Here is a 25996-nt window from a genome sequence, read left to right as displayed (position 1 = left end):
CTGAAACATGAGGTTTTAAAGAAAACTCTCATGCATCTTCAACCATCTCAATCCACCTCCGTCGTTGCTTCAAATGCATCTTCGTCGTTGTTTCTGCTAGGTTTTTGTTTTAAGTGGTTGAAGAGTTTTGTAATTTTGCAAAAGGAAGATTTACTAATCCAATCGGTGTACATAGTAGGTTTGTGTCTTTTGTGTTTAAGATATTGTTTGTTGTTCATGAGTTGTTATTTATAAATTTTTGTTCATAGTGCGTTTTCTGTGGCAATCAATCCATTTTTCTTCATGTTTTCGAATTTTAGTTTTGTTAAAACGAAAATACCCATCACGTGAGAAGCACATTATCATTTTAAACGGGCTAAACTAGCGTTAGTTAGCTTGAGTGACTTAACTTGTAATTAGTTGAACCCCGGTGACTAAACTTGTAGAAAAATCATAGTGACTAAAGTTGCAAGATTTGACAAACCACATTGACCATTTGTGTAGCTAAGTAAAAAAAATCATATCGTGTTGTGCAATAACTTGGCCATTTGAAAAAAATTCATATTGTAAGGTAAGTATGTTATATTGTTTATATTAGCGTGAAATGTTTTCTGTTTTAAATTGATCTTTTAGTTTTTTAATGATTGATTTAATGAAATTTGAGAGAGAAAAAAATGGAGGTTAAATTTAAAAAAGGTGGAGGTGAAATCATAGAAGAGATGTAATGTAGGTGCATTCGAAAAGAAATGAATGACCAAAGGAAACTAAAATTACCGATTTACCCTCCATGCTAGGCACATGATGCATCTCAATTTAACAAATTAAATTAACTAGGATTGTGGTCCGCGCGTTGCCGCGGATTTTGTGAACTTTTTGTTAGGTATTTCGTTGATATGTATGTATTCAAGAGGTTTTCTACTGGATGTAGACATTGCTAGTGATCATCTCCCACCCCCACCTCAATATTAAGCAATAACATTTAGAATCTAATTTTGTTGTGTTATAAGTTCGAAGAAAAACAACCTATATATTTTATATTCATAACTGTTTATCAATCATCAATTATTGTACATGACTTTCATCAAATCAACAAAAGAAAAAGAAGAAGAAAAGATATATTACCTCACAAATTGGCAGCAAACACCTGCAGATATGATGTTCGTAGTGAGTTCATCTCATGTGCGTTGCAGAGGGAATGTGTAAGGGTAATTGATTTCAAGTTGAATCGCCACTTTGCTTACTATAAAAAACAGTTTATATTAGCTTTCTCAATTAATTTTTTTAAAGAAGTTGAGGCATAATATATTTAAATATTTAAAACAAAACAGGGATCAATTGGGCTTACAAAAGACCGTGAGCACTCATTTGATAATTCAGCTGATGTCTTATGTTTCTCCTGAAATAAATTGTGGAGTTTGTTATCTATTTAACACAATTAATAAAAGCAAAATACCTTCACAGGGGTACTATGGCATACAAAATAATAGGAAAAAAAGGGAAGGAGTACGATTGAACCTAGGTGTTTTCAAATGATAGTCTCCAATGAAAACAATTTTAGCCAACAAAAACGCAAACAAAAATAGAAACTAATAGAGCAATAAGAAACAAAAACAATTTCAGTTCAAAAAAACCAAGCAAATGCACAATATAAAAATTGCCTAAAGTATAACGATAGCAATTTACCATTAAATTAAAGGCTAAAAATGCACAATATAAAATGTCCCAAAAAAAAAACAGTTTATAATAGCTCTCTGAATATATGACTCATAGCATGTGTATAATAATATACTTACACTACACTGAGTGCTAAAAATATGTGACCTGATGTGCGTCGTCCATTTCGATGCCTTCAACTGGATTCTTTGCACGGTATTAAATCCATATCAAAACTGATGAATACTTCTCTGAATAAAAACCTAACCAACATATGCCATTTAAAATTGTTATCTATCAAAAGTATTATTAATCAAATTAAGTAAACCAATATTTAAGAGAAATAAAAACACATAAACTACAACATTCATAGTCGGAATCAGTATACGAATACGATGTTGTATTGTTGTAATGTTACTGTCCAAAAAATACCCTTCGACTAAATCACCTCTTACACCTATGGTCAGAAAGAAATTATTATTTACAAAATGTAATAAAAAAGTAGCTGATCATTGATCACTTACAAATCACCACTTATAAAAAAGTGTCCGAATGTAAATGTCAATATAAATATAAAATAAGACTGGAGAAACTAACAAATGATATCAGTAGCGTCACTATAGATTTGTCAACCTCCGTCTTTCCTCCGAAGACCGACGAACAGTGTAAGATATGAAGTTGTAGCCGAAGCTCAAACATAAGTCATAGCAACTGCACAACAGTGATGCAAATTATAATTAAAGTAAGTTATTAAATTTAGTAGACAAAAATAACACTTAGGTTCAGATCTGGACTCGTAGGTTTTGGACAGAAAAAGATTAGAAACCCGTGATGGCTGCAAACACAAATAGTTGCACATATGGTATGTCGTCCTAGGTGTTGCCCTGCCAAAATACGGCTGAAATCTTCTGTAGCCGTTAGTAGCAATGATCATCATAACCTTTGTTTTCCATATTTGTGAGATAAGTAAATTTAGAAACCCGACATGGCTGCAAACATTGTATGTCGTCTTAGGTATTGCCATGCCAAGATATGGGACAAAGTTTCTAAATACCTTACACATCCTAAACATCTGTCTAGAAAATAAGTTTGATCATTATAGCCTTTATTTTCCATACAATATCAACATCAATACAACCACCATCGCCACTATCAAAGTTACCACCGTCAACATTGCATACGGATAGAGAACATGAGACCATGAAGCAAACACCTATTCATAGAGCAGTGATGAAGGTTTTTCTGTATCGAGCATTATGATTACAACCCATATTAAATAACACAACAAACAAAATATACATTTAATCAGTAGAAAATACATGCTATTATAGTGTCATACCTGCGAAGATGTATGTGAAGACCTGTGAGATAAAGTCTTAAAATTCTCTCTTTTTCAATTGCTCATCATAATTTCTCATTATTAAAGAATCGGAAGGAACATGAAAATAGTCAAAAAGATACATGTTTTATTAAAGTAATAGCAGTAGTTCTACTGCAAAAAAAATCGATTAAAGGATTGTTTTTTGAATTCCGTACCAATTAACATAAAAGATTCCAAACACCCCAATAATATGACAGTCCTCCACATAGTCATCTTTTCGTAACCAACATCCTTCATTGCTTTTAAATACAACGGTGAAACTGGACACTCATCACACCTGCACAATATTCAAAATACTTTAGTCGAAAAACTCTACGTTGATCAGTCAAATATAATATAGTTCCAAATGTGCCAACTTGAAAGTTATACATAATAAATTAACTAAAGCATGCACTATGCAAACTTAATGAATAACATACATCTTTTATGTGATTCCTTTCAAATAAAACCACACGTCCCCAATGATTTCCAGTTGGAAGAACGTACCCAGATTGATCAAATTCTATAACTGAGATAATGTCAACTGCATACAAATATACAACTACGTCTCACACGATACACGAAGATATACAAAGCAGTAACATTTTAAGATTATAACAATATCATGATCATCGTCATCGTTTTGTCCTTAATATTAATAATAACAAATACTACAACACGAATGAAAGCGTCAACATTATATGCAACATATTACATATAAGTAGTCATTGAAGAATACCAAAAAAAAGGACCCAACATGTTGATAGATTTCGATTTATCAAATACATCACAATATATACTTGTACTATATTCTTAAAAACTAACTTCCTGTAACAAATGAATGAGATAGATAAGCTTCAAATTGCTTTGCAAGTCAACAACATTATATTTATGAAGATTTAAAACCATATTTTTGACTATTTAAAACCATGGCCTTCTATCTGTAAGATTTTATTGAATTTATCCATTTTCAGTATCATTTTTACTACAAATCATGAAAAATCCTAGGGGTTGTTATGTAAAAAATTTACTGAAAATCAAAGCTAAACTCATATTATAATTAAATAGAAATAAAAAAAATTGTAACAAAATTCAAATACACTGTAACTTTAACTCATAATCTCCTTGTACTCCTAAAGGTTTTTTTTTACCAATTCCTTAACCCGCTTTTTTTACGAAATACTAATTGCAAGATTCTAATTATTTACCAAATACAGATCCATTATTCCAAATAACCTCATATAAATGCCTAAAAGTTTTGAGCTTATATAAATCCTTTCGTGGTGGTTTAATTGGGGTCACATGTGACATGGATAGAGGTTCACGACCCTTAAAGCCGATACATTTACCAATTCTTCAACCCTCTTAGGTCAGCACCCATATGAAGTTTCAGCTCCAACATATAAAAACATAACCACGCCAGTCATTTAGAACCCTCTAACATCTAAATGTTGAAAAGAATTGCTACAACTGATGTCATAAACTAAAAAGAGAACCACACATATCAATAAAATGCTAAAATATATTATATTATCCACATAATCCATAACATCAATATTACCACCTACCAATTTCAGCCATATTCGCACATCAAACTGATTCAAAAGTTCCAACATAGTCCTCTGTAGTTCACTTCACGCTTACCACCGGAGTGTGCATTATACCTGCACAAAGAATCCTAGTTAGATCTCTTGCTCATAACAAAACATCTCTTGCTCATAACAAAACATCAAAAGATTCTACAATTTCCATCAAAACACTTCGTCTCGTTTTTATTAAACTTAATATTGCAAAAGTACTGTTTTTAAGATTAGCTAATACACCCATATTATAGATGTTGTATCTTTTAAAAAAAAAGGGTATCTAACCCAAGACACACACATGAACTAATGGGTACTTTGTTAGAGAGGTTTGAAAACATAATAATATGAAAATTGCATACAATTTTTTAACATCAATTCAGTTGTAACATCCCGCCTTTTTCTATTTACTTTTCCGTTATACTAATATAAAGTCCGTTATATGTTTATAACATCTCCCGTTGATGCGCGTTTTAAATTATCTCGTTTAGGTAATTCCCGCACCCGAACGAAAGTTGAGGGACTAAACTTGACAAGGGATCAAACCCTTGACTAGGTCAAAGGGTCAAACCCCTTTCACCCATTCATTATCATCTCCATCTCTCTCTTTCTCTCTAGCAAGAACACACACTCATTTACAAAATTCATTCAATCATCATCTAAATCCGATCTAGGAGGCTTACAACAAAATAAATTACATATTCGTGATCCTCTCTTCATCCTCTTCATTTTGGTACCAACTTCATCTCGTTTGGGTAACATTTCTAAAACTCTAGATTTCTCTAAATTCGTGTTTTTGACTTGAAATGGTGTTAGTTAGTGTCTATGGCTCATTGTGATGTCGTGTATGTAATTTGTATGCTCGATCTCGTTGTTTTAGTGTAACTAGCATGAACTTGAATTTTGGTGGGTTGTTCTTGAATTTTGGATGATCATATGTTGTTAGATATTAAAAGTTCATGTTCTAATTGTGTTCCTAGTATCATTAGCTTCGTTTTGATGTATAGGTTGATTAAGGAAACTCCAAGAACATGATTAGTGATTTTGTGAACTTGGATTAGGGTTTGATAAGCTTTAGATGAACTTTTGATGCACCAAATGCTAGGAAATATTGTAGATGAGAATTTTGTTGCAATGTGTGTATGATTACCTTCGAAACGGCATATCATACATGTAAATTGGTTGCCCGAATCATGAAATGCATATTTGGAACTTGAACCTTGATTATGGACGTTTAAATGCGGTTTTGGGGTGTGTAAGTGTTGAATTGCTTGATGAAATGTGTCTAGGTGTTTTCCTCGTCAAATTACCTTTCCGGTGGTATAAAATACATGTTCTAATTATTTGCGGTTTGTAATTTGGGTTGGTTTGATTGTTGGTTCGTGCACTTAGAGTTGCAGCAAACAGGGCCTGCAAACCAACCAGGACGCCGTCCAGAAACTCAGGACGCCGTCCCAACCTTCATTTTGGGACGCCGTCTAGCAACTTGGGACGCCGTCCCAACCTTCATTTTGGGACGCCGTCTAGCAACTTGGGACGCCGTCCCGTTTGCCTAAAACTGGCTGTTTGTTTGGTCATTTGACATGAAAATGTTTGCTATGCTACGGACCTCCGATTAACATGAAACTTGGCCAACATGCTCATATATGACTATATAACTTAGAAAAATTGTCGGATATCCAACCCGACCCCGTTGACTTTGACTTTGACCAAGTTTGACTTTTAATCAAACTTAACCAAATGGTTGTGCAATCGTTCTAACATGCTTTTATATTTGTATCTTGCATGAAACATGACAACTTGATTCACATGCTACATTATTGAGTCGTAACGAGCCATAGGACTAATTGAACATCTTTGACCTATCGTGTTTACCGTTATTGATACAACCTATTGTTTAGGTCAAGACTAGCATTGTTCTTTGCACACGTTTACTTGTCGAAGTACTTTACTACTCGTGCACTCAAGGTGAGATCATAGTCCCACTTTTACTCTTTTTGAACTTACATTTGGGATGAGAAAACATAAACATTTCTTTACTAAGTGAACACAAGTACAGGAAAACAAACATTCTACATACGAGTTTAGAACAAAATCCTCAATTCGATTATCATTAGTTACACTTGCCGGGTGTAAGCGAGAACTTATGTTGTATGGATCCATATGGGTTTGACAAACCCTCATTCAAACGGTTCGCTACCGTTTACGAATGAAATATATTTTCGAGAAACAGTGTATGTTCTAGCACTAAGTGATGGGGTTCAATGGAAGGAAATGTTAAGCATTGATAATTGGGTGCTCGTGAAACAAACTTTTGGAATGTATTACTATTATTTCATTGATGCAAATCTTGTGGTTCACTTGTACTTACTTACTTAAACCTATGATTTCACCAACGTTTTCGTTGACAGATTTCTATGTTTTTCTCAGGTCCTTGAACGATACATGAAACATGCTTCCGCTCATTATTTTGATACTTGCATTGGATGTCGAGTATACATGCATACATGGAGCGTCTTTTGGATACTTTTAAATTGTGTCGCATAAGTTTCATTTGTACTTAAAACTTTGTATCGTAACTTGTGGTGGAACTATTCTTGTAAAACTTGAACAACCTTTACATTTGAAATGAATGCGACATATCTTTTGGTCAAACGTTGTTTTAAAGACTTATGACCACGTAACGGGACCTAAGTAGACGGCGCCGTCAATGACGATTTGGTCGGGTCGCTACAGATGGTATCAGAGCTGGTTTAACCTTAGCCGTAAAGGTAGTCACGCGCGCCGGCTGTCAGGCCGGGCACTCATACGGACTATGCTTTTTGGCGGGTTAATCGTAGAGGGGGTTCTCACAGTGTTACCTGTGACGAAGCATTGGCTCTTACCCCTTGCGATCCCTTGGAATTTGAGGGTTGGCAGTTTGGCAGAAATGCGGGCCGTAAAATCAGTGTCTGAGGTACACTCAGTGGTCACCAAGCGGTTAGCTGGAAAGGCACTGGGTGGGTTTCTACCCCATCTGTCGCTACAGATGGTATCAGAGCGTTGGTTGTAGGGATTTAGAGTTCATTGGTGTCAACCTCGAGTCATAGGGTACATTGGTGAGTCTAGACTACAACCGGCATATAGACTTGAAGTAGGAATTACTTGACTACTTGTGCATTTATACTCGAACGCTTCTACTCATATCTACTCTTAGTTCATCTTAATCTCACGTTGTTTAATTTGATTGACGCGCCACCTTGACTATATTAAATGATGTCGAATGCACATATGAATCAGGGTAATATAATTTCCGGGATTATATTACGGTGACTCATATGAACGTTCCGACATTATGACATAAAGAATTTAAGGCGAGTCGAGGAAAAACTTCTCTTTATCTTTATTCTATATCACGGTTAGTATTATTGAGAATACTAATCAATGATATTCTTGTGTCTTGAAGGAACAATGGCTCCTCGTCGTGTACGCCGCAATGAAACTCCCGAACAAGCTCTCGAACGGATGATAGCTACCGCCGTAGATGCGGCCATGGCCGGTCACTCATCCAACAACAATAATAATAACAACCACAACAACAACAACAACAACAACAATGGAGCCGGAAACTCAAACGAGGGATGCTCCTATAAAGCTTTCATGGGGTGCAAACCTCACACTTTTGATGGAACCGGGGGACCGGTCGTGCTCACCCGATGGTTTGAGCAAACGGAAGCCGTCTTTAGCATAAGCGGTTGTCGGGACCAAGACAAGGTCAAATACTCCACTCACACTTTCTCCGGAATTGCTCTAACATGGTGGAACACCTATGTTCAATCGGTGGGTACCGATGAAGCTCATGCCCTTTCTTGGGCCGATCTAAAGGAAAAGATGATTGTTGAATATTTTCCGCGCGAAGAAACCCGAAAGCTTGAGGAAGAACTAAGAGCTTTGAAAGCGGTCGGAAACGATCTTAAAGCTTATAATCAACGCTTCGCCGAACTATCCTTGATGTGTCCTAATCTTGTTAACCCCGAATCTCAAAGGATTGAGCTCTACATGCTCGGTCTTCCAAAAAGCATCAAACAAGGGGTGATGTCATCCAAACCCACTACTCATCAGGCCGCTATGAACATGGCTCGCCAACTAATTGAAACGGTTGACGAAATCGTAGTTCCGGCACCTAAGGCCGAGGATAAATCGGGCGGCAACAAAAGAAAGTGGGAACCCTCCCAATCAAGCAACAACAACTTTGCTAAGAAGCCTTACACCTCCGACGGCAAGAAAGGTTATGCCGGGAACCTACCTCTTTGCAACAAATGCAACAAACATCACTTTGGCGAATGTAGTAAGTTAATTTGCCACCGGTGCCAAGGAATTGGTCATAAGGCCAACGATTGTAAAAGTGCCACTCCCGTCGCTCGAAAATGGCCCAATGCACCAAAGACGGGCACTTGTTATGAATGTGGCCAAACGGGCCATTATAGAAATGCATGCCCGAAGAGGAAAGATAACCCCAATACGCGCGGCCGAGCTTTCAACATAAACACCGAGGAAGCCCGGGATGACACTGAACTAGTCACGGGTACGTTTCTTCTCAACAATTCTTATGTCTCTTGCTTATTCGATTCGGGTGCCGATAAATGCTTTGTATCCAAGACTTTGACTCATTCTTTTAGCACTCCACCTCTTCCATTAGATACCACTTATACCATTGAAGTGGCTAACGGAAAACTATTAAGTGCCGACACATATTACCGGGGGTGTACGTTAAACATTTTGGGTAAGGAATTTGAAATTGACTTGATACCCATGGAACTAGGAAGCTTTGATGTAATAATCGGTATGAATTGGTTAGTCAAAACGAAATCGCACATCCTTTGTGATCTTAACGCAATCCGAATTCCTATCGAGAATGGTGAACCTTTGATTGTTTATGGCGATAAGAGTTGCACCAGACTCAACCTCGTTTCGTGCCTTAAAGTTAGAAAACTACTCCGTAAGGGTTGTTTTGCGATCCTTGCCCACGTTAAGAAAGTCGAGTCCGATGAGAAGCACATCGATGATGTGCCAATTGTTAGTGACTATTCCGATGTATTTCCCGACGAATTGCCGGGTCTTCCGCCTCATCGACCGGTTGAATTCCAAATCGATCTTATTCCGGGAGCCGCACCCGTAGCACGTGCACCATATAGACTCGCTCCATCTGAAATGCAAGAATTGCAAAGTCAAATCCAAGAACTACTTGATCGAGGTTTTATCCAACCTAGCCATTCACCTTGGGGCGCTCCGATTTTGTTTGTTAAAAAGAAAGACGGATCCCTACGAATGTGCATTGATTATCGTGAACTAAATAAATTGACGGTTAAGAACCGATATCCTCTTCCTCGCATCGATGACCTCTTTGATCAACTACAAGGGTCTTGTGTATATTCGAAAATCGATCTCCGCTCGGGTTATCATCAATTAAGGGTTAAGGGGGAAGATGTCTCCAAAACCGCTTTCCGGACTCGTTACGGTAGTTATGAATTCCTTGTCATGCCATTTGGTCTCACTAACGCACCGGCGGTGTTCATGGATCTTATGAACCGCGTGTGCAAACCGTATCTCGATAAATTCGTTATTGTGTTCATTGATGATATATTGATCTATTCTAAAAATGAAGAAGAGCACGAACAACATCTCCGACTTGTGCTTGAACTCTTGAGACAAGAACAACTTTATGCCAAATTCTCCAAGTGTGAATTTTGGTTGAAGGAAGTTCAATTTCTTGGTCATGTTGTAAGTGATCAAGGTATTAAAGTCGATCCCACGAAGATCGAAGCCATTAGTAAATGGGAGACTCCTACTACTCCTACTCACATTCGTCAATTCTTGGGTCTCGCCGGGTACTATCGTAGATTCATCGAAAATTTCTCTTTGGTTGCACGTCCTCTAACCGCATTGACTCACAAGGGAAAGAAATTCATTTGGGCGACCGAACATGAATCCGCATTCCAAATCTTGAGAACGAAGCTAACCACCGCTCGTATCTTGTCACTTCCCGAAGGCAATGATGACTTTGTTGTATATTGCGATGCCTCAAAACATGGTTTTGGGTGTGTATTGATGCAACGAACGAAAGTCATTGCTTATGCTTCTCGACAACTCAAAATTCATGAACGAAACTATACGACACATGATCTCGAACTCGGAGCCGTTGTCTTTGCACTTAAAATGTGGAGACACTATCTTTATGGAACCAAGAGTACTATCTTTACCGACCACAAAAGTCTCCAACACATTTTCGATCAAAAGCAACTAAACATGAGACAACGAAGGTGGATTGAAACCTTAAACGATTACGATTGCGAGCTTCGTTACCATCCCGGGAAGGCAAATGTAGTAGCCGATGCCTTAAGTCGAAAAGAAAGAGTGGTGCCTCTTCGTGTCCGAGCCTTAAACATCACCATCCACACAAACCTTAATAGCCAAATTCGGGTAGCCCAAGATGAGGCTCTCAAGGATGAAAACATCTCTCTCGAACACTTGAACGTCCTCACCTCTCGATTCGAAGTTAAAGAAACCGGACTCCGATATTTCGCCGGAAGGATTTGGGTGCCTAGTTATGGGGACCTACGAAGCCTTATTTTAGATGAAGCCCATAAGTCACGATACTCGATTCACCCCGGTGCCAATAAGATGTACCACGACCTTAAACAGCTATATTGGTGGCCGAACATCAAAAGGGACGTAGCTACTTATGTTTCCAAGTGTTTGACATGTTCCAAAGTCAAAGCCGAACACCAAAGACCGTCTGGACTACTTCGACAACCCGAGATCCCGCAATGGAAGTGGGAAAGGATAACGATGGATTTTATCACCAAACTACCAAAAACGACGGGCGGTTATGATACCATTTGGGTTATTGTTGGCCGTCTCACCAAATCCGCACACTTCCTGGCCATGAAAGAAACGGACAAAATGGAGAAACTTGCACAACTTTACATTAAGGAGATCGTAGCCCGACACGGTGTACCTTTATCGATTATCTCCGACCGAGATGGCCGTTTCGTTTCTAGATTTTGGCGTACATTGCAAGAAGCGTTGGGAACACGTTTAGACATGAGCACCGCATATCATCCTCAAACCGATGGACAAAGCGAACGTACAATTCAAACCTTAGAGGACATGTTACGAGCTTGCGTGGTTGATTTCGGAAAAGCTTGGGACAAGCACTTACCTCTCGCCGAGTTCTCTTACAACAATAGTTATCACGCGAGTATTAAAGCCGCACCCTTTGAAGCGCTATATGGCCGCAAATGTCGTTCACCTCTTTGTTGGGCCGAGGTAGGCGACGTGCAAATCACCGGACCCGAACTCATTCACGAAACCACCGAGAAAATCGTTCAAATCCGAGATAGGCTTAGGACGGCCCGAAGTCGTCAAAAGAGCTATACCGACAAACGACGCAACGATCTTGAATTTCAAGTCGGTGACCGAGTAATGTTAAAAGTCGCACCTTGGAAGGGTGTAATCCGTTTTGGGAAACGCGGGAAGCTAAATCCGCGGTATATTGGTCCTTTCGAAATCTTGGAGCGTATTGGAACCGTTGCTTATCGTTTAGATCTTCCGCCTCAATTGAACTCCGTTCATCCTACCTTCCATGTATCTAACTTGAAAAAGTGTCTTGCCGAACCCGATATCGTCATCCCTCTCGAAGAACTTACTATGGATGACAAACTTCATTTTGTGGAGGAACCGGTTGAAATTGTGGACACCTCCGTCAAGACATTGAAACAAAGCCGAATCCCGATTGTCAAGGTTCGTTGGAATGCCAAAAGAGGACCCGAGTTTACTTGGGAAAGACAAGATCAAATGCAAAGGAAGTATCCTCATCTATTCGTGAATTCGGAAACGCAAGATCTCGAGGAAGAAACAACGACTACTACGCCTACTTAAATTTCGAGACAAAATTTCTTTTAAGGAGTAGGTAATGTAACATCCCGCCTTTTTCCATTTACTTTTCCGTTATACTAATATAAAGTCCGTTATATGTTTATAACATCTCCCGTTGATGCGCGTTTTAAATTATCTCGTTTAGGTAATTCCCGCACCCGAACGAAAGTTGAGGGACTAAACTTGACAAGGGATCAAACCCTTGACTAGGTCAAAGGGTCAAACCCCTTTCACCCATTCATTATCATCTCCATCTCTCTCTTTCTCTCTAGCAAGAACACACACCCATTTACAAAATTCATTCAATCATCATCTAAATCCGATCTAGGAGGCTTACAACAAAATAAATTACATATTCGTGATCCTCTCTTCATCCTCTTCATTTTGGTACCAACTTCATCTCGTTTGGGTAACATTTCTAAAACTCTAGATTTCTCTAAATTCGTGTTTTTGACTTGAAATGGTGTTAGTTAGTGTCTATGGCTCATTGTGATGTCGTGTATGTAATTTGTATGCTCGATCTCGTTGTTTTAGTGTAACTAGCATGAACTTGAATTTTGGTGGGTTGTTCTTGAATTTTGGATGATCATATGTTGTTAGATATTAAAAGTTCATGTTCTAATTGTGTTCCTAGTATCATTAGCTTCGTTTTGATGTATAGGTTGATTAAGGAAACTCCAAGAACATGATTAGTGATTTTGTGAACTTGGATTAGGGTTTGATAAGCTTTAGATGAACTTTTGATGCACCAAATGCTAGGAAATATTGTAGATGAGAATTTTGTTGCAATGTGTGTATGATTACCTTCGAAACGGCATATCATACATGTAAATTGGTTGCCCGAATCATGAAATGCATATTTGGAACTTGAACCTTGATTATGGACGTTTAAATGCGGTTTTGGGGTGTGTAAGTGTTGAATTGCTTGATGAAATGTGTCTAGGTGTTTTCCTCGTCAAATTACCTTTCCGGTGGTATAAAATACATGTTCTAATTATTTGCGGTTTGTAATTTGGGTTGGTTTGATTGTTGGTTCGTGCACTTAGAGTTGCAGCAAACAGGGCCTGCAAACCAACCAGGACGCCGTCCAGAAACTCAGGACGCCGTCCCAACCTTCATTTTGGGACGCCGTCTAGCAACTTGGGACGCCGTCCCAACCTTCATTTTGGGACGCCGTCTAGCAACTTGGGACGCCGTCCCGTTTGCCTAAAACTGGCTGTTTGTTTGGTCATTTGACATGAAAATGTTTGCTATGCTACGGACCTCCGATTAACATGAAACTTGGCCAACATGCTCATATATGACTATATAACTTAGAAAAATTGTCGGATATCCAACCCGACCCCGTTGACTTTGACTTTGACCAAGTTTGACTTTTAATCAAACTTAACCAAATGGTTGTGCAATCGTTCTAACATGCTTTTATACTTGTATCTTGCATGAAACACGACAACTTGATTCACATGCTACATTATTGAGTCGTAACGAGCCATAGGACTAATTGAACATCTTTGACCTATCGTGTTTACCGTTATTGATACAACCTATTGTTTAGGTCAAGACTAGCATTGTTCTTTGCACACGTTTACTTGTCGAAGTACTTTACTACTCGTGCACTCAAGGTGAGATCATAGTCCCACTTTTACTCTTTTTGAACTTACATTTGGGATGAGAAAACATAAACATTTCTTTACTAAGTGAACACAAGTACAGGAAAACAAACATTCTACATACGAGTTTAGAACAAAATCCTCAATTCGATTATCATTAGTTACACTTGCCGGGTGTAAGCGAGAACTTATGTTGTATGGATCCATATGGGTTTGACAAACCCTCATTCAAACGGTTCGCTACCGTTTACGAATGAAATATATTTTCGAGAAACAGTGTATGTTCTAGCACTAAGTGATGGGGTTCAATGGAAGGAAATGTTAAGCATTGATAATTGGGTGCTCGTGAAACAAACTTTTGGAATGTATTACTATTATTTCATTGATGCAAATCTTGTGGTTCACTTGTACTTACTTACTTAAACCTATGATTTCACCAACGTTTTCGTTGACAGATTTCTATGTTTTTCTCAGGTCCTTGAACGATACATGAAACATGCTTCCGCTCATTATTTTGATACTTGCATTGGATGTCGAGTATACATGCATACATGTAGCGTCTTTTGGATACTTTTAAATTGTGTCGCATAAGTTTCATTTGTACTTAAAACTTTGTATCGTAACTTGTGGTGGAACTATTCTTGTAAAACTTGAACAACCTTTACATTTGAAATGAATGCGACATATCTTTTGGTCAAACGTTGTTTTAAAGACTTATGACCACGTAACGGGACCTAAGTAGACGGCGCCGTCAATGACGATTTGGTCGGGTCGCTACATCAGTGGCATCCCTTACAAACCTCCGTTGCTTTACTACAACTTTTTCACCTTACTCTGCCACCAACCCTTTTAAGTAAATATATATTCTCCACAGTAGAGCACTACCTTTTTGCTAAACGAACTCGTATTTCAAACCGGGCTCAAACGTCCACACACGTTCGGCACACGCGAGTAAATTTAGTCTGCTGAACTGCTAAAAGCCATTTAAAAACTTTCACAAACAAAGAAATTAGATAGGCGCATATTAAGTGTTTGAACCTTTATAAAACTCGTAACCATAATATGAAAAATTTAACTGTATGAAGCTAAACCAACCTTTGGGACATTCAGAAAAGATGCTTTCAAGATTAACACCTGCATATCATTAAACAAATATAACTCTCGAGTAACCACGAATAATTAAAAGAAAAAAAAATCCCTAAATGATGTTCACTTAAGAAAAAAATCCCCAGATATATGATCCAAAGGGTGTTTTCAAGATGAGAGCATGAATAAATTCAAGTACATTTTAAAAGATTCATAGTCGTTATCAATATTATTAAATTGTAATTCATCATATTAGCTATTTTCAACCTGTAAACATCATACCTTTAACCGATTTTTTTTCGTATTATAAACTGAAACTTATTAATTTAAAGAAGCTCATAAGTTAACTTACAGTGAGTGGGATCAGGTGCAACGGCTTATGTACACATCACCCAAGGAAGAAATGTGTTAAGATATAGAACTGTATGTGTAGCCCATTTTATGTATAGCTCTCCACCAACACCGTGAGCCCAAAACACGTCAACGACATTATCAAATAGGTTTACCTCAGCTTTAAGTCTTACTTCAACAAAGTTTCAGGAGGTAAACAGTTACTGAACTACAAAATCAGTTTAGGTTCTTACTTTCAAAGCGTAGGACCCAAACAACATCATAGCTATGTACCATCATTCATTCAGCAGCAGAGATGGATATCATGTCCATGAACTGGACCTAAGCGGAGCTGCTGCCAAGTCCGAAGATATCAGCGAAGGTCATCGAAACCAACCAAAGTCAGTCATTATGTTCCTTAAAACTACAATAAACGTTTGTAGTGTGAAGCACCTGACGACAAATGAACCAACATCAATAGGTAAATAAAGCAAACAGTGCTACGCACGCCACCACCGCCTTCACCAACAACAATAATAATCAAAATCCCATTAAGTTAAAAAACCTAGCAACAATTGCAATCAAAATCCCATTAATGCCTGAATAAATTACAAAAAAAAAAAAAAAATGACAATAAAAAATCATATAATAAAACATGCAATAGAGGAAAATATTATAGAGGGTATACCATTAACCGATTTTAACGGCGGAGATAGAAGTGATAGCAGGGATAACGATTACAACACTGATGACGATGGTTTGAGGTGCATCGCCTCTGAGCTCAATTTGGCGATGGTGACCATAGCGGCTACAACAGCGAACCCTAATTTCTACCTTAAATCTTCAATCAGTTTATAGAAACTGTTACTCACGACCACCAGTGGAAAAAATATGAAACAGTCGATTGAGGCATTGAATTGATGAAAACTAAACAAAATAGACAATAGTATATGCACCCAATACCTTGAATTTTGATGAATCAGGGAGTCAAGCGGCGACGGTGGCGGTCGGCTGTGATGAAGGAGGATACGATAACAGCGTTGGTAACAACAGCTAAAGTGACGGCGGCGGATTTAGCAGCGGCAGTGGTGGTCGGGTTCCTGAGCATTGATCAAACCACCTAATTTGTTTACTTTCTGGTAATCGTCTTTTGATAGAGACAAAGGAATTATGGGAATGGGCTCCAGAAGAGGAATGGAAGGCGCCAGAAGGAAGATTGGTGTTCTAAGTGAAAAGACATAAATAATCTTATGGAGTATAAAATTGGGTGGTAATGGAAGTTACTGTTCACGCAAGATATTGGCCATTCACAATTTGACACCATTTACCACAATTTATGTATTTATAAATGATGGTTAGGCTTAGGGATCAACCACGAAATATTTGCATTATTGGCTGACCAATCGTATTAGAAATAAATATAAATGACTATCATGCAATTTTTTATAAATATAAGGGACTAACCGCGTATTTTTTTAAAAGAAAATTCTATAACAAATCACTTTGTTAGAAATCACGATTACATCTGAAAACAAGAAACAAGAAGGTTATCAAACAAAACAGAAATTTGGTCAAAGATATTATTTTCTACTGCGCAAAGCGCAAAAATTGAGATCGATGTAAATCTGCTTTTATACATAAAAATTTAATTTGTTAGTAGTATATTTATAAAACTTCAAGCCCTTTTAAGAAGATGATGTGGTTATTGAACTTGTGCACATGTTCTGCCCAGTATTCCTAAGATTAAAAAGACAGGTAGATCAATAGATTTATTGAGAAATTTGGGGAAAAAAGTCAAGGGTTAATATGAAAAGATGTGATCCACTTGGATTTTGGTAGAATAGTTGTTAGATTGCACATTGTTTAAAATGGTTTTGTACCTTTTCCATTTAATAAAATTATTCAATTAAAATATATGCATGTGTACACAGTTGCACGTATGGGAATTGGATAAAAAATCCAATCAAAACATGTTGTTTCAATACGAATAAAGGGATACATTCGATTTGTTTAACTAATTATAATACGTCACTAAAATATCTCAAAACTACTAAATTTTGAATGAAATATGCAGATAGTGTTTAACAAAATAATATATAATGTATATAGTAGTATATACAAATAATACAAAAGTTTAAGAATTGATGAAATAATATTAAATTCAATGAATAAACTGTATGCTAAACGTTCAAACTTCAGTTTGATGGGGGTCAAGATTTGAGTTTAACAAAATTAGTCCTTAAAATCGTAGATATTGCTAGTAACGACAGCGCTTTTTAGGGGGGGACTAAGGGATAAATATCCTTCATGTTTTCCATTGATCAAATACGTACACATATATAGAGCCAATACATATACTATTTTAGGGAATGATAGCAATCTTCCCAACAGTACAGGAAATGATATACATGACTTTATGATAATGATATGTGTAAATAATATACATAAATACATGATACACAATCTTTGACTATTACTCCCCGCAGTTGATGCGTTCGGTTTCCGAAGGTTGAGACTGGAACGAAATTCTTCAAATAGAATGCGTGGTAGTCCTTTAGTGAAAATATCTGCTATTTGAAATCTTGTTGGAACGTGCATAATGCGGACTTCACCTCTTGAAACTTTCTCCCGCATAAAATGAATATCAAGTTCAATGTGTTTCGTTCGTTGATGTTGTACTGGATTTCCGAATAAATAGGTTGCACTTACATTGTCACAAAAAACAAGAGTGGCTTTCGGAATAGAACAACCAAGTTCGAGTAAAAAATTGCGTAGCCAGCAGGACTCGGCTACGACGTTCGCAACGCCTCTATATTCGGCTTCGGCACTGGATCTAGAAACAGTAGGTTGGCGTTTTCAGGACCATGATATTAAGTTATCACCCAAATAAACACAATATCCCGATGTCGATCTGCGAGTGTCAGGGCATCCTGCTCAATCTGCATCTGTGTATGCAACAAGAGAGTGGTAGTTCGACTTTGAGATACTTAAACAGAGAGAAAGAGTACCTTGGACATATCTAATGATGCGTTTGAGAGCATGCATGTGCGATTCATGAGGGGCATGCATATGCAAACAGATTTGTTGAACTGCGTATTTCATGACCCGTCCTAATCCATCTGGACGAATACATTACATTTGGTTACATCGCGAGGTACTTGACCTCTATATGATACATTTTACAAACATTGCATTCGTTTTTAAAAAGACAAACTTCTTCACATCGAAAGTTGACGGCATGCATACCATTTCATAATATATCCAACTATAATTGACTTAATAATAATCTTGATGAACTCAATGACTCGAATGCAACGTCTTTTGAAACATGTCATGAATGACTCCAAGTAATATCTCTAAAATGAGCAAATGCACAGCGGAAGATTTCTTTCATACCTGAGAATAAACATGCTTTAAAGTGTCAACCAAAAGGTTGGTGAGTTCATTAGTTTATCATAATCAATCATTTCCATAATTTTAATAGACCACAAGAATTTCATTTTCAGTTCTCATAAATATACGTCCCATGCATAGAGACAAAAATCATTCATATGGTGAACACCTGGTAACCGACATTAACAAGATGCATATAAGAATATCCCCTATCATTCCGGGAAATCCTTCGGACATGATAAAAACGAATTCGAAGTAATAAAGCATCCGGTACTTTGGATGGGGTTCGTTAGGCCCAATAGATCTATCTTTAGGATTCGCGTCAATTAGTAGATCGGTTTACTAATTCTTAGGTTACCAAGCAAAAGGGGCATATTCGGCTTCGATCATTCACCCATATAATGTAGTTTCAATTACTTGTGTCTATTTCGTAAAACATTTATAAAAATTACGCATGTATTCTCAACCCAAAAATATAAAGGGTAAAAAGGTAAATGAAACTCACCATACTGTATTTTGTAGTGAAAATACATATGACTAAATTGAACAATGTAGGGTTGGCCTCGGATTCACGAACCTATATCATTCATTTATATATTAACACACATAATCGAAATCGACAGAATATATGTTATTATTATTCGTGATATAATTTTTATATTAATATCTTATATATTTTCATTATTTGCTTAAATGTATTCATTATGTATATAAAAGTATTAATATAGCTAAGTTATGTATGTTGAATATTTTTTTTTATACATATCATTTGTTTGTTGAAACTAGTAATAATAATAATACTAAAATAATATTTGTACTGGTAAAAATGATAATATTGATAATACTTAATATTACTAAAAATAATAATGTTAATAATCTTAGTGATAAATATAATGATATTAATAATACTAACTATAAAAATATTACTTTTTACTGTTAATGATAGTTTTAATAATAAATCTTATGATAATGATAGTAATAGTAATGAAAAAAATGAAAAATTTAGTAATAAGTATTGTAATGTGTTTTTATATAAAGTTTTATTTGTAATAATAACCATAATAATAATGGTGTTAATATTAGTAATAATAATGATATTCCTTTTTAACATTTATATTCATTTTTAGAATTTGTTAGTTATAATCTTAACAACATCTTTAAAACTTTCATTTTCATCGATATACTAGTTTTCATAATAACATTAATATACTAATAAAAATAATGCAATACTAATGATAATAATCATATTTGTAATATCAATACTATAACGATAAAATTTCATATTTATAGATTACATATCTAAATTTGTATTAATACTAATAATACTATAATGGTATGTACATAACAATTTTCATATTTGTATCATAATTTTATTAATATTGATATTTATTCTGATAAAAGTAATTATCACAATTATTCGTATATGTATGGAATCATAATAATAACTTTTTATTATTTATATATTATATATATAATATAATAATAAAGATACATAGAAATTATATATATATATATATATATATATATATATATATATATATATATATATAACTTCATTTTAATTATAACTTATTTATTCTATGTATTATTTTAAATTTTTAATTCAAATAATTAAAGTGTACTTAATTTGAAATATTATATATACCCTTATATTTATTTGCGCGCACACACACACACAGACACATATATATATATATATATATATATATATATATATATATATATATATATATATATATATATATATATATATATATATATATATATATATATATATATATATATATATATATATATATATATATATATATATATATATATATATATAGATGTGAAATTATATTTTTATTTACACACAATTGTTTGTGAATCGTCGAGCATAGTCAAAAGGTAATTGATTACATGAACATAATTCCATAATTTTCGAGACTCAACATTATAAACTTTGCTTATCGTGTCGGAATCATATAAATATTAAGTTTAAATTTGGTCAAAAATTTCCGGGTCGTCACAGTGTACGATATATCCGGCCAGGTAAAAGTTAGATACTGTAGGGCCTCGGCGAGACTACGATAGTATGAAGGATCAGGATATGGATCACCCAAAGAAGCGCTCTGTTTAGCGTGTGTATCGATAGTTGTTGTGGCGGGATTACAAGAATTCATTCATGCACGATCGATAATGTCACGAGCATAGGCGCTTTGGTTAAGAAATAACCCATTGGTGTTGCGAGTAACCGAAATACCGAGAAAGGAACTTAACGATCCTAAATCTTTCATAGCAAATTCTTTAGCAAGTTTAGACACAAGAATATCACGCAAATTGTTGTAGATGTAACAAATATAAGGTCATCCACATATAAGAGTAAGTAAGCAATGTCGGAACCGTTGTGATATACAAAGAGTGAGTGATCGCACTTGCTATGTAGAAATCCGATAGTATGAACAAAGTCCGCAAAACGTTGGTACCATGCCCGTGGTGCTTGCTTTAAGCCATAAAGAGAGCGCTTAAGTAGACAAACATGATTTGGTCGAGAACGATCCTTAAACCCAATGGGTTGATGCATGTAAATAGTTTCGTTAAGTTTACCATGTAAGAAAGCATTTTTAACATCTAGTTGATGAATGGGCCAAGACTTAGATACGGCAATACTGAGCACAGTCCGAATGGTGGCGGGTTTAACTACCGGACTAAATGTTTCATGACAATCAACACCTAACTGTTGAGATCGACCATCACCGACTAGTCGAGCTTTGTACCGCTCAAATGTGCCATCGGACTTCGTCTTATGATGGAAGATCCACATAGATCTAATGATATGCATGTTTGGTTTAGGGGGTACAAGTTCTCATGTCTTATTATCAATCAAAGTTTGGTATTCATCGTCCATGACACGACGCCAATTATGGTCGGCTAAGGCTAATTTTGGGTTGGATGGTATAGGAGAGATAGATGTAGAGACGGAGAGATTAAATGGAATTTTAGGTTTGAAAATGTCGGACATTGAACGTGTTGTCATGGATCGTGTAGGAGGAGCGGAACTTGTATTAGATTGAGTAACTGAACATGTAGAATTATTGGAATTATTAGAGAGAGTTACAGAGACACAAGAATTTGTTGAGCTAGAGTTATTAGAATTATTAGAATTATTAGAATTTGGTGATAAATTAGATGAAATGGAGTTATTAGAATTATTAGATGAAGTAGAATTTGTTAAGATATTATGTTGTGCACTAGAATTCAAAATAGAAACAGATTCAGAATTATGGGTTGATGACATTGGTCCAGGAGTATTGTTGGGATCAGTGGAGGATATAGACCCAATAGTGTTAGTTGGTGAAGTGGCAATTGGTGGAGTGGTTTGGATAGAATTATTTTGGGAGGAAAAAGAGTACAAGAAATATGGGTGAATATTTTCATGGAGAAATTTATAGTTTGTAGATGAATTTGACAATATAGTTGAGAAGGGAAAATGATTTTCATTGAATATGACGTGATGAGAAATTATAATCTTTTTCGTTGAAGGATCATAGCATTTGTACCCTCGATGATCTTTAGGATAGCCAAGAAAGACGCATGGTGTTGAGCGTGGTTGGAGTTTGTTTATTTTGGTAGACGGGATGAGAGGATAGCACGAGCATCCGAAGACTTTTAAGTGTTGGTACTCCGGTGTACGGTGATAAAGCATTTGAGTGGGGGATAGATTTTTAAGTAGTTTGCTTGGTATAATATTTAAAAGGTAAGTGGCCATTTCAAGTGCGTGTGGCCAAAAGTTTGGTGGGATGGAAGACATTATGGTACGCATGATATTATTTATGGCTCGAATTTTTCTTTCCGCATAACCATTTTGGGAAGACGTGTAAGGACATGAAAAACGAAAGACCATGCCGTTAGAAGAACAATAGTTGTGGAATGATGCATTATTATATTCGGTGCCATTATCACATTGGAAAGCTTTTATTTATTTGCCGAATTGTGTTTTAATGAGACTTTGGAAAGTAAGAAAAATATTATAAACTTGTGACTTAACGGGACGGTCCATAGAAAATTAGTAAGGTCATCAAGAAATAAGACATAGTAATGATGTCCGCTAGAACTAACGACAGGTGATGTCCATAGGTCGCTATGTATTATATCAAATGGGTTATAAGTATGGGAAGTAGAGGCATAGAAGGGTAAACGAACATGTTTGCCAAAAACACACGATTGGCAAAAAGAAAGTTTACTATGAAGTACATGGAACATAATTTTTATTGCCAAGTGATCTATGAACATTAACACCCGGATGTCCTAGGCGTTGATGCCACAAATCTTGCAGCGAAACAGAAAGAGCAGAATGCGAATTAAGTTGTTGGTGCAACTTGGAAGGATTAAGAGGGTAAAGATCACCGGTGCTATTACACCGCATTATATGGGTCCCCGTCAAAAATTCTTTCAAAGTAAAACCAAATGGATCAAATTCAATAGAAATACAATTATCAATAGAAAGACGACGGACAGAAATTAAGTTGAAGGACATTGGAAAGTATAAATGGTCGGTTGGGATTTACGGGTAGTGTGGTTTGGCCGAAACCATTAATGGTATGCCGTTATCATTACCAACAATAATACATTTCAAAGCATTTGAAGGATAATAAGAAGTAAGATTACCTGTTGATATAATGCACTTATGAGATTTTGCCAAAAATTCAAATTGATTGATTTAAATCTTAAAATCGATTGTAATATACTTCATATGTAGTGATTAAGCATTCTTGTGAATGATTCAAACTAAAAACACGAGCAATTTAACAGATTTAATAATGAATACGCCAAATATTGTACATATGAACTCGAAACCATAAAATGAAATCTAGAATGTTTCAGTGATCGACTTCTTCATGAAATTTTTTTAAATGATACTCCTAATGCTCGTCAATCGTATTTATAACCTAAAACATCATATAGATTTCAAAATTTGAATTATGAAAAAACTGTTGACTTTTTCCCTCCAATCTATGACTCACAAATTCAAACTCAAATCTTATAGTTAGATTCTGAACTCAGTATACCTGCACTCCTGAATTCTCTAAGTTCTCTCCTATCATGAGTTCTTCATGAATTCTCCACACACACACACACACACACACACACACAGGTCAAGTTCAAACGAGAATAAAAAAAGGGCGAGAACTGCAAGAACTTTCTAATTTAATAGTTTTTATGCATTTAAATGCAAATGTTAACTAATGCTCATATCATTAACAAACATATGTTCATTACGACAAATTACATGTTAAATTGTTAATTATATGAAATGTTCACATGTATCACAAACAAATACGCACATGTGAACGAGAAACTATATATTTGATTTTATAGGTAAAATATAAGTTTTTTCAAACTATTTTATGTTCATTCTTACTCCCCATCAACATTTATGGGTGATTCAAACTACTCACATGTGAAAATCTTTGTAAATTAATAGTTCTCGCAGTTCTCGCCCTTTTTGTGGTTCTAGTTTGAACTTTTGACTATATATATATATATATATATATATATATATATATATATATATATATATTGTTACCTTAAAACCATTTGACCCATCAATAAAACAAATTGTGTTCACCATATTTTTTTCAAGCTCTTGCTATCTTTCACCACTCATACTTCATAGATAATATGTAGATCACCATATTTTAACCACACTCTAATAAATGTGTTTTAAAATATTGTACAATACAATATTTTGAAATATACTTATTTCGTCCTAATTTAATAGTCATATGACAAAAAATACGTAATTCAAAGAATATTAAAGATAAATTAATAAATATAAAAGAACTTTACTTCATAATTTTACCTCTTATGAAAATGTGCAATTCATTTGTGACAATAAAAAGAACGTAGTGAATACTCTGTATCTAATTGGAAGAGAGATTAATTGATGGTGTATAAATATAATTAGTAAAATATATTGTACGAATCATCGTATACAGTGACGGATTCAGAAAATTAAATTACTCGAGACAAAAATTTTCTTATCAAAAATATTACAAAAAAAGTAAAGCGATTTAAAACAACTTTGATATAACCTAAAACTTAACAATAATTTTCTTCTAAAAGACATTTAACTCAAATCTAAATGGAACTAACTTAGACATTCAACTCAAATTTAAGTAGAAAAAAAAAAAGAAGGCAAATTAATGTTATAAGGAGTAAATGTCTTTTAATGTAAACTCAATAACTCTTACAAGAGTCGAACCTGTTACCTTCATGCTAAGACTGAAACTAACGCGGCGTCAGAGCTGGTCGCGCCAAACGTGTTGGCACCATCTGACGCCCCTGACGCCTATATCGGGGCGTCAGATTTTGACGCTATGGAGCGTCAGTTCACACATTTCATTCTTACTCTTTTTCTTTCTATTTTTTTTTTTACAAAAGTTTACTAATTTATAAATGGGTTCGAGGTTACGGGGGTCTAATTCCGACTCCGAAGATTTGCGGATTGTTCAATTAGTTCAAGAAATAGAAGATGATGATTCCGAAGTCGAATCGGCATCATCTTGTAACATCCCGCGTTTTTCCGTTAAATTTATTTTAACACCGTCTTTTTCTTTTAAAATAATACCTTTCGTTATTTAAATTCGTACTTTTCGTTGACTAACGTCCTAATATTTCCGTTATTTAATTATAACATCTCTCGGTCACTCGAGCGTTTTTAAAATATTCGTTTGGTTAATTCACGCACCCGCACCCGAACTAGAGGGACTAAACTTGCAAAGAGGCCAAAGATTTGACTAGGTCAACTAGTCAAACCTTCAACCTCCTCCTCTCATTTCTCTCTTTCTCTTCTCTTTCATACTTCCATTTTCTCTCAAGAACTCAAACAAGAAATCATCATCTAAATCCGGATCAAGAGGCAAACATCAAAACAAATTACATTTTCGTGATCCTCTCTTCATCCTCTACATTTTGGTACCAATTTCATCTCATTTGGGTAACTTTCTAAAATCACTAGATTTTGTGTTCTTGATGTTTTTAACTTATAAAAGTGTTAATTAGTGTCTATGGCTCAAGTCTAACATGAATATATGATTTATATG

General features: G+C 35.6%; 1 long non-coding RNA gene across 11 annotated transcripts; it reads right to left on the bottom strand.

Annotated features, from left to right (window-relative positions):
• Window positions 1–1095: 1095 nt before the first annotated feature.
• On the bottom strand, window positions 1096–16705 carry LOC139851837 (uncharacterized). 11 transcript variants are annotated; one of them, XR_011760758.1, is made up of 12 exons: window positions 16204–16705; window positions 15538–15968; window positions 15195–15233; window positions 14985–15072; window positions 4561–4656; window positions 3433–3536; window positions 2972–3290; window positions 2230–2874; window positions 1998–2089; window positions 1801–1895; window positions 1325–1375; window positions 1096–1219 (listed from the first exon to the last, which is right to left on the bottom strand). It is a non-coding gene; the product is annotated as an uncharacterized lncRNA (long non-coding RNA). The 11 variants fall into 11 exon arrangements; XR_011760759.1 differs by having other exon boundaries at window positions 1801–2089; window positions 2230–2343; window positions 2427–2874; XR_011760760.1 differs by having other exon boundaries at window positions 1801–2089; window positions 2230–2343; window positions 2459–2874.
• Between the last annotated feature and the right edge of the window lie 9291 nt (window positions 16706–25996).

The sequence above is a fragment of the Rutidosis leptorrhynchoides genome, chromosome 6 (assembly GCF_046630445.1).
Source record: "Rutidosis leptorrhynchoides isolate AG116_Rl617_1_P2 chromosome 6, CSIRO_AGI_Rlap_v1, whole genome shotgun sequence".
Lineage (NCBI taxonomy): Eukaryota > Viridiplantae > Streptophyta > Magnoliopsida > Asterales > Asteraceae > Rutidosis > Rutidosis leptorrhynchoides.
The sequence above is the reverse complement of the archived record's forward strand: the minus strand, read 5'-3'. Positions and strand labels throughout refer to the sequence as shown.